Genomic DNA, 9,121 nt, shown 5'->3' on the forward strand with positions numbered 1-9,121 from the left:
GCAGCATAGAGTTGCTGGGATGGAGGAAAGGTTAACCTGCAACAGGAGGGTAATCAGGACCAGATCGCGAAGGCTCATGGTGAGGTCTTTAACCAAATGGCCAAGTGAAGAGTTTAAAGTGGAAGGAAGTAAAGCTGTTGTGTGGAAGATGGCTCCACCTGAGCACCAGCAAGGAACTGCTGAGAAGTCTGAATATAGAATAACGAAGATCTAAGTAAAATTAGTAGCTATGGGACAGTCAAGGGGAGAAAGACTTGGGAGGTATCTGGAAGGCAGAATCAATCAAAACTGGCTCAGACCCATATGGGAAGGTGACAAAGGGGAAGAAACAGAGGCTACCTCCCAGGTTTCCACACTGGGTCCTGATGTCATCCACTGAGACTGTCGTCTCAGGAGGAGGAGAAGCAGAGCCATGGGCATGAATTTTATTTGTGATGTTTATTTTGAGGTACCTGGGAGACATGCAAGTGGAGAATTCTGAGCCACAGGAAAACCCTATGAAGCCTTGGGCATCAAAAAATTATATCTAGTGCTCTAGTCCCAGCAATCAAACTGAAAACAGTACAAAACCATACATCAGATATAAGGATGGCCAAAAATGTTTTGCTTTTTCTAATAATGACCACTTTTTTGGTACTTTTTAGAAGACATCAGCCAAAATGAAGATTTAAAAAATATATATTATACATATTTATTTATATGAAAATCTATATTTATATAAATGTACTTGTATATGTAAGTATATTTATAGATTACTGTTTTTCCTGCCCCTGCTTGGCACCTGATAGAAACATGTGCATAGACGGACGGCCTGTTGGGTAATTCAGCCTGGGCGGTGATTAGCAGGCAGTGGCCAATCCTGTTTCCTTCTCTACAATTTCCCATATGCTGAAGAATTTACAGATCTGCCCACAGCAAATGTATGTGGGGTTTTCCACTAAAGTAAGCCCGTGGAAATCAAGCTAGAGGGATAGTTCTTATGTATCTGAATAGAACCAGTCGGTGAGTCTCATTCACAGCTGTTCTTGTTCTGTATCTGTTTAGAGTCAAAGTCACTGCTTGTTTTCTTATTTGATATATTCCATCACTTCCATGTCTGCCTATCCATTAAGTAAACAGCACACGTTTCTCGTACACCAGTGTTTCTCAAACGGTTTCTATCGATCTCCTGGAAGGCTTGTTAAATTAGATTGTTGGGTACCACCCCCAGGGGTTCTGATTCAATAGATATGGGATGGGGCCAGTGAATTCACTTTTCTAACAAGGAAGTGCAATCTAATAGGCCAATTTCCCACAGCCAAAGCAATTAGAAGACAATGGAGACAATAAATTCATTTTTTAAAATTCACTGAAGTAGACATAAGGAGAAAGTTGGTAAACATAGGATGTGTTCATTAGGAAAGGATAATCAGGGTAACTGGGGTGGGTGGCCTTGGTTTTGAATGAAATATGAGATTATTTGCCATGACATTCTTCTGTGTTTTGGTTTTGGAAAGCTGATAAAAATATTTACAGGCAAGCAGCAAAAGTCTCTCTACTTTGATTCAAAATGCAGTTTGATGACAAAAAGGACAAAGCAACTAATTCTGCGTTTCAAGACATTCTTGATAGCTGTCACATATACTGCCATAGAGCAAGATATCCTTTGAGGGAGTAAAAAGCAATTTGAGTTCATAGCTCTTCGTTAAGAAGCTGTCTTTATTCCTTGATTTCTGAAGTTCTGTGAACCACATGCCCTTCTCTGAGCAAAAACTGACCTTCCCATTGAGTAGACAATCTCCTTCGGCTACCTCACTCAGACCACTCTAACTTTGGCAAAATAATCCCGGTAGCAGGAATTTTAAAATGGCAGGAGAGCGGCAGGATAGAACACGTTTTAAAAGAGAAGTTTATGTGGTAAGGCTTGGAAATAGATCAGTAATACTATAATTTTTAAAAAAGATATTTTCAGTATAACAGAATTTAGAATTCTACAACTTTAGTATGACCGAAGCAGCTCCCAATTTAGAAACAAGTTTTATCCAAAAATCTCACTGGAAAGTAATTTGTTTGGAATTTGGAACAATTTCCAAATGACATTATTGTACTTATAACCTTCTAGGTTATAAGGTTGCTAGGAAAAATTTTTTAAATTTCCAAATCCATAGAAAATTTATAAAAATCCTCAAGATAACTGAAATACCAAGTCTTTACTTAGAGAAGGCAGGAAAAAAATCTGTTGTAATGTAAACTTTCTACTTGATGGAATATGAAATAAAGTACACAATGGGACTGGGTACTGTTTCATTACTAGCTGTGTGGTCTTGGGCAAGTCATTTCCTCTCCTCAACTTCAGTTTCTTCAAGAATAAACGGGGGGTGTTGAATAAGAGCATCAAAAATACTGTTTAACTTTTAAGTGCTGGTTACCAGCATTGGAAACAACATATGTAAACTCTCCACCCTTCACGGCACACGGTGCCATCAGGATGTTAATACTAATTATGCATTTATTAACCATCCACTCTATGTCAGGAAGAATACTAGGAATCTACATGTTATTCCATTTAATCATCAAAATAATCCTATGCAGCAGGTGCTTCTATTTTCATTGTTGTCAGTAAAAATCAGAAAGAGGAAATGGTTTAAAATTTTCATTTTAAAAACTAAGAGAAAAAATAGATATACATAGAGAAGGGTGATAGCCCTGGGTCAATATTACTTATGTCGTATTTGTAACTATTTTCTCCCTTATCCTCACAGCTACCCTGTGAGTTTGGAATAGTTTATTTTTTCTCCCATTTTATAAATATTCTGATAATCAGCACATTTCAGACTCTAATCTACAGTAGGTATTATGGGACCAGGGATTCAGGTTTATACAATTCCCTCATCAGGTACAAAGCAGTAGTTTCAGTCTAGGGCAATGTGGGCACGGGACAGAATAGTCTATAGACGGTGGCCAGTAGGAAAGTAACAGGAAAAGTCAGATGTAATCCATTCTTTGAATGTACCTGAGATTCCAAAATCAAACGGTTGTAATTGAGAGAATGTCTATACTTGACACATGTAAAATCTGTTGAGACTCTGTAACACTGTCCTCAAAAATTAGTTATAAATCTCTTGGTTCATAAGGAAATTGTTATTTACAAATAAATGGTTTTGTTTACTATGAAAAAACAAATCCCTCCCAGTAAGTCAGGGATTTTCAGCCAGTATATTTCTACACATGAAACCAGAATATAAACTATTTCTGAAGCAAAAGCTAGTTAATATTAACTATTTTAATGTCATATCTTGGTTGATATACAACAGATTACCAGTTTGGTGTGAAGCAGAGACCCATATGCCTTGATATCCATATTATTACCAATCTGGAAATTGACTTATCAGATGTCACAGGTTAAGGAAGGTCTGCTTATAGATAAGACAAATCTTAAGGGATAACATGAGGGAAAAATCTTTAAGAAAACAGAGGGCATAAAAGTAACAAATTTGGTCATTCAATCAAGTTACACTCTTCTCTGAGTGGAATATTTTTCTTAAGGAATTAATTTATGTGTATGCATGACTGGGACATTGTGCTCTATACCAGAAATTGACACATTGTAACTACTGTATTCCAATTAAAAAACCAATTAATTTACCAACTGAGCCCTATTACCTGTTAAGCACTAGGCTAGGTGCTGGAAATACAAAGATAATTAAGAATGTTCTTGTCCTATATGATTTCACTGTCTAATGGGACAACGTAGATAAACTGCTAGTTACAATACTAGGAGGCACGACCCTACAGCTGTGAGAGGGCTGAGTCCTAGAAGGGCGTTATGCATCTTTCTCCTGGCCTGATTTCCAAGTAAGCATTTGCTTTCTACTTGAATCCCAAATCTCCTTGATCGTTTTTAATATTTCTGTTCCTGTATACCCTTCACCCGGTTTTCCCCTAATGCTGATATCAAAACTGAGATCAGCACTGTAGTAGGTTGTGCCCCTTTTATCCCCAGTCTGACAGTTCTTTGGACTCGCCTTGACTTTCAGAACCCTCACACCTTTGAAGATACCTGGCCAGGTATTTTGTAGAATATCTTTGGTTTGCGTTTGACTCCTGTTTTCTCATGATTATACTGAAGTTAAGGATTTGGGGATGTGTTCTTTTTAATGCATAATGTCAGCAGGTACAGGATGTTAATATATCACTGCTGGTGATGTTAACCTTGATCACTTGTTTTAGCTGGTGACTGCCAGGTTGTTCCACTGCAAGGTATTAACTTTTACTTCTGTAATTAATTAATATTTGGGGGGGGCTCCCTGATGTTTTGACTGAAGAAGTTATCCAGACTTTTTTTTCCCCTTTTGAAAATAGTCTTACTGATGGCACAGAGTCATTGAATAGTCAAAACCATAGTATTATAGGCCTAGAAGTGAGATTATATTTATACAAAGAACATTTAAGTATAAGGTCTATGTTTCTATCTTATAAATGAACGTCCTTTTGAAGTCTTCAAACTCACATTTTCCAGAGGAAAGAAAACACAAGAGAGACAAATGAAGGATATCTTTTGATGACCTGAGTGCACACACAGGGTGTAACAAACACGTTGAGGGTCTCTCAATTTTTGATTACTACATCATTTGAATTTAAGGAATAAATAATTCTAAAGCTGAGAGCGCAGGTACTGGCAAATTCGCATCTGTAATAGGTATGGAAGGTACTTTTTCAGGGGCTTTCCTAAAAGCAATGACCACACCCATTTTAATAAGGATTTACGTCCTACCTGAAGCATTGATCTCCATGAATGACATAATTGAGGAGTAAATTACATGGGAAATATTTCTCTGGAAAATCTAGGATGGGACACTGACCTTAGAGGTGGGTATAAGGACAAGGCAGTTGATTCATTAGTTAGCCGTGAACACAAACTACAGGCATAGTCAAAGGAGAACAAGCACGGAATTTCTGTTTTGCCTGCCATTAGCAGAACAAAGTCTGCTGTGCAAAGTGAAAGATCTGCCAGCATTTTCCCATGATGGATAATAACTAGGTTACAGAGAAACTGTAAAATAACTTCTTACAAAACACTGGTTCACAAATATGGCTAACATTACCAAATTTAATTATGCTAAATGTCCTATTTGAGAAAAATTTCGAGAGGCTACAGAAAATATTAACAGCAGTGATCCTCTGGGGAAATGTTTTGGAGTCTTTTCCTTTTCCCATTTACAGTTCTGTACTATTGGACTTTCTTTCTTTATTGATCATGATCTAGTACTACTTTTAAATTGAAAAATAAATCCTTTTTCTGGTAAATACTAAAGCTTTGCCATAAGGTGAAATGAAGGGAAGAGCCTATTAAATTCATCTCAGTAGTTAGTTACTGAAGTATTCAAAACGCATTAAAATTTTTTCTCCTTAATTTGTTTTTGCTTTTTTTTGTGTGGGAGGGGAGTAATTAGGCTTATTTATTTATTTTTGGAGGAGGTAGTGGGGATTGAACCCAGGACCTCACTCATGTTAAGCAAGCTCTCACTTGAGCTATACCACCCCCCACCCTCCCCCCAAAGGCTATTGCTAAAAGGTAACTGTCCTACAACAAAAGCTTGAGAAGAGGATTCTAAGTTTATATAAAACTCAGTGGATTCCAGAGCATGTGGTTGGCTGTTTAACATTGATATTTTGCATTCAGAAGGAGTTTATAATTTAACAAAGGTTGAGAAAACTTTTGGTGGACTTATTTAGATTTTACATCTTTTAGAATCCTGCCCCCAATTTTAAAATTAAAGAAATTTTAAATTAGAGAATCACTGTTCTGTGAAAAGTAATAAGAGAACTCATTGACTGGAATGGTATTTCACTGAAAAATTCAATGCTGTACGTTCATGTGTGTGTGTGGGTATATATAAAATTATTTGGTGTATAGTAGATCAAAGTAACTATTCATGAAAAAGCCAAAGGGGAAAATGCCTTAAAATACATTATAGATACTGAATAAGAGGGATCAGTGAAGTTTATTTAGGCCTCCCCTAAAAGCGAGGATTCCAATTCCTCTTCAAAGAATTACCTTTGAATCAAACCTGGGCTGCTCCCCGCCTCCCACTCACTGAGACAGAGGGCCTGTATTCCCTCCTGAATTCCAAGTAAGCCATTCAGGGCACAACTCCACAAGTAACACAGAATCTTGGCAAATTAAATGGTAGGTAAACAGGAACAGGATACAGAATAAGTAAACATGAGCAGGATACAGCTCTCTTGCAAACAAAAATTTTTAAGCCAGTAATTAACGACTGTTACCTTCTGAAGCAGCACATTCATCGGTTTTTCGCATTTTGTTTTAATATAAGAGTACCACAAAATTTTACTGTTCCAAACATACCATTTTTACTTTAGCATTTGAGTTGCTTAACTTTATTTAAATTCCTTTAGTTTTAAGGTGCCCTTAGATAATTTCACAACAATATTTCAAATTAAGACAAGGCTGCATTAAGTGTTATCAACAGCAAACAGCGTCAGCTTTGAAAAGATACTTTGGTTTTGTTGCTTTGTTGGAGGAAAATGCTTGTATCAATCTAGCAAGCAGTTAATTAACTAGGTGAAATAAGTGCTTACTTTCAATTCCTTAGAGCTCTTCTGTTTTCTTCGCGATTAAGCTTTTATTCTGGGGTTCGAAGTAAGTTTTACTCCGCAGATAATAATGCGTGTGGTAGTACTGAAAAGAAAAAGAAAAGTAATTCTAGATATACCTAGGGGAAAACTTTTAATGATTTTTATGCAACCACTGTGGGTGTTTTTTTTTTTTAAAGCGCCTTAGTCTCTCACACCAGGTGTTTCTCCTTCCACTGCAGGCCTTGAGGCCGTCCGCAGGGTTTCCACCTGTCTCCTCTTACCCCTCCAGCTCTCGAAGTTTCCTTTCCCGAAGGCGTAGGCAGCATTCCTCCGCGAGTGGATTCCTCAACTGGCTTTTCCCGGCGGCCCGGCTCCACGTGACCGCCGCCAACACCTGCACCGCCACTAGCTCACAGCGCCCCCATCTCCTCCGTCAGGTACCGACCCGGCCTGGCTCCCCCTCACCGAGGAGGTCACCGTCCGGCTGTGAGCCTCGCTCCGCCGGCAGGGGAGGGGCCGAGCTACGGCCCCAGCAGTCGCTGGAGCCCTTGCAGCCGGATTATCACATGACTCCACGGCGGCGGTAGCCCTGGCAGCAGCCGCGCCGGCTCCGCGGGCTCGCCGGGTGGGCTCAGTTCCGCTCACGCAGGAGTCGAGCGCAGCGGGCGGGGAAGAGACCTGCTGGCGCTGCGGCCGCCCAGTCGCTCCCGGAGCGCGCAGCATCTCCACCGGCGCGGCCGGCCCGCTCCATGCCGCTGGGTTGCGGAAGTGTAGCGGGGGGAGGCGGCGGCGGCGCGGAGCGCGGGAGGCCGGGGCTCGGCCCCCTGCAGCACTAGGCTCTGGGAACCGCGCGGCGCGCCCAGCGGCCCGGTTGCCCGTGCGCCCGGCGCCCGCCGCAGCCTGCATGCCACGCGCTGCGCCTCGCCGGGCCCCCGCCGCCGCCCCCTGCTCGCACCGCTGCTGCCGGGCTCCGGAGTAATATGCTCACCCGAGTGAAGTCTGCCGTGGCCAATTTCATGGGCGGCATCATGGCTGGCAGCTCAGGCTCCGAGCACAGCGGCGGTGGCTGTGGAGGCTCGGACCTGCCCCTGCGCTTTCCCTACGGGCGACCCGAGTTCCTGGGGCTGTCTCAGGACGAGGTGGAGTGCAGCGCCGACCACATCGCCCGCCCCATCCTCATCCTCAAGGAGACCCGGCGGCTGCCCTGGGCCACTGGCTACGCAGAGTGAGTGCAGCGACACCGGCGGCGCCCCTGCTCTTCTCGCGGCCCTTCCCCGCACGGTTCCATCCCTCCTCTCTCCCTGTTCCTCGGCCCCAGGGCCCTCCGCTGGCTGCCGGCGTCCAGGCCTCGGCGAGCACTTCTTATACTGGCCATTTCTCTCTTCTCCGACACCCCCTTCCCCCAACCCCAAGGACGCGGCATCTCCAGCCCGGGTTTGGTTGGTAGATGGGTGGGTGGCAGTGCTGGACCGTGGGAAAGCTAAGGCTAGACGCGGCTGTGAATCTGGGGGTTGTGACACTTGGAAGAAAGTGCGTGGAACTGCTCTGCTGAAGTTTGAAACACTGCAGGGAAATCTGATATCTGTGCGCCCATCCCCCCCAAATCTTTGTGCCTCCGCGTGAAGTTTGTTGGGTAGAGCTTGGAGGAACTATCGCTGCGCCCGGGGAGTTGGGGGTGGGTGTCCGAGCCCTGGAGGTGGCCGTGGTCGCGTGCGTGGTTGCACAGTTCAGGAGGTCTCAGTTTCTCTGACTTAAGCCTAAGGGCTCGTTCATTTCTCCTTTACTAGGTAGTAAAACCCTGCGCCTTTGGTATATGCCAATACTATTCCCCCCAGTCCTTGGGGAGGGAGAAACTTACTGCAGGTGTTTAATGATAGCGTTTTGGTAATCAGCTTTGGTGATTAAGCGAGAGTTGGAGTGCTTTACTATTTCAAGAACCGATTGAGTTAGTTGAGGACCTGGAATGGAACTGGGAAAGGAGAGAGGGAGGATTTTAATGGCCTCCCTCCAACTCTACGGTTACTCTTCCATTGACTACTAATGACCATCTTATGAATGATAGGATAAGTAATGTTTCTTTACCTATTCGGCGTTACTGGGTAACTCAAGGTAGAATTTAGGAAACCAGAGTTGCGGGGTTAATAATAACCCTGTGGGTGCAGAAGTGCACGCTAAACCTTGGTGCCTGGCACACCTGACCCTTTTCCTTTAACTCCATCCGCTCTGTAATCCTAGCCCTCCCCTACCAGTGCACAGCCTCGCTCTCTGATTGGTTCATTGGGGAACTAATCAGCTCTCCCGACGCCTGGGCGCTTTGATGCTGACCCGGTTCTGGTGGCCCCGATACCCCCGAGAAGGCATGGTTCCCGAAGCTCCGGGTTCCGGGGCGAGAAATAGCTTGGGAGACTCTCTTCTAGGATCTCATATTCTCTTTTCCTTCCTCATTCATTATACAGCCGTTTCTCCATGGGCTGAAACAGAAAATGTTTAAATGGGAATAGATGACTGGAGTGTGAAAGATAGGAAACAAGTGAGAGTGTTG

General features: G+C 43.0%; 1 long non-coding RNA gene across 1 annotated transcript in view; it reads right to left on the bottom strand.

The window, feature by feature from the left end:
* The window catches only part of LOC107034931 (uncharacterized), a 180,380-nt gene extending 172,766 nt beyond the window's left edge, over window positions 1–7,614 (bottom strand). Inside the window, exons 1-2 of the long non-coding RNA XR_012078298.1 lie at window positions 6,861–7,614; window positions 6,583–6,682 (exon numbers count right to left, since the gene is read on the bottom strand). This is a non-coding gene — a long non-coding RNA (uncharacterized lncRNA). The remainder of the gene's footprint in view (window positions 1–6,582; window positions 6,683–6,860) is intronic.
* Between the last annotated feature and the right edge of the window lie 1,507 nt (window positions 7,615–9,121).

The sequence above is a fragment of the Vicugna pacos genome, chromosome 12, assembly GCF_048564905.1.
Source record: "Vicugna pacos chromosome 12, VicPac4, whole genome shotgun sequence".
NCBI classification, from domain to species: domain Eukaryota; kingdom Metazoa; phylum Chordata; class Mammalia; order Artiodactyla; family Camelidae; genus Vicugna; species Vicugna pacos.